Source organism: Octopus bimaculoides, chromosome 18 (assembly GCF_001194135.2).
Source record: "Octopus bimaculoides isolate UCB-OBI-ISO-001 chromosome 18, ASM119413v2, whole genome shotgun sequence".
NCBI lineage: Eukaryota > Metazoa > Mollusca > Cephalopoda > Octopoda > Octopodidae > Octopus > Octopus bimaculoides.
In genome coordinates, this window is record NC_068998.1 from 23,579,089 (window position 1) to 23,580,707 (window position 1,619).

A 1,619-nucleotide genomic window follows, 5' to 3' on the forward strand; every position below is an offset into this window, starting at 1 on the left:
TATATATATATATATATATATATATATATATATATATATATATATACTCATGTGGTCCCTCAATCGCCTACAGCAGTTAGCAAGTAGTTAATAATATCGTCATAATCGAAAACATGTTCCTTAGAAGTTTAATAATAAATAAATACATTGCAAAAAAAATATGCATACGATGCCCAAAAGTCATATAAGTGTCTCTACTTAATTACTTAATAGATATTCATACATAGTATTATTCTGTTTTTTTTTTCTAAAAAACATATCGTGAGTATGATGGAACTTGCGATATATTAATCATTTTATGATTTTATGAGGTGAGACGTTTCCTAAAATTTGTAAATAATTACAATGTGGAGGAAATACATGGAATTTGTTTTTTCCATCAACGTTAGTTGTTTACGAAGCGAGGAGGCTGACAAAAAATTTCTTAGAGTCTACCTAAAGAATAATAGATATTTCGGGCGATATTCTGCATATTAATGATAATTTACATTAATGATTACTTCTAGCTTCTGCTACAAAAAAAATCGCTGATCTCTTTACGGCCAATTGTTTGAGGTGTAGGCGTTTATATTATAGAGTTATTTTGTAATGACATACGTATGTTTGTTGAAGAGAAGAAACAGCTATCCATAAGCATATGCACCTTCTCTATCGTTAACATTTTCTGGTGGATATTCAGGAGATTGCAGCTAGAATGCTACACATGCATTTGGAGATTTTAACTGATACGACTTTTACAAAGTACGTTATAAGTTCGTTACGAGGCAAAGCAGGATTACAAATTTTAAAGCGAAATTCACACCCCATAACATCAAATATGAAAATGATTATATATATATACTCGTTTTACATATACCTAGTACGAACTTCTTTAAATTTTGAATTATTAAAGACAATAATAATTACTGTCTAGAGCTGATTAGGATTTCACGGGGAAAATAACATTAGACATTATTAGCATTTGATAATATCCGATCTATCCCTCCCTCGAATTACTGGTCTTGGGCCAAAATTTGAAATCAATCTTACCCACTATCAAAGCTGTGAACGGGAAGAGTCGTTAGCATATGGGATAAAATGCTTTGCGGGATTTCGGCCGTATTTACTCCGCCAAGGCTGGTTTTGCCTCTCATTCTTTCGAGTTGATAAATCAATACGAGTTAAGCATTGAGTTCGATGTAATCAACATATCTGGGTCCACGAATTTTCTGGTCTTGTACCAAAATTTAAAACCGTTTTCCTGTTTCATTATAAAAAAGAAAATACGTGTAATTTTCATTTGGCCTTTTAAATATTACACGCTACATAACTATAACTTATAACTACATAACGATAACTTATAAAATCAACAACGCAGCAGTCATTAATAACCTAGACTTCCTTCTCACAGATTGATAAATATCACGCTTTGCACACAGACGGTCATATATACAGTAGATATTGTATGTTCTCATGTGCAGTTGGATATAAAACAATATGTAGCAACACAAAGCCGCGCTCACACACAAACGTACGCACACACATAAACACACGCACACACGTATACTTATATATACACATATACATATATATGTTAATTTCAATCTCACCCCATATACATATATATATATATATATATA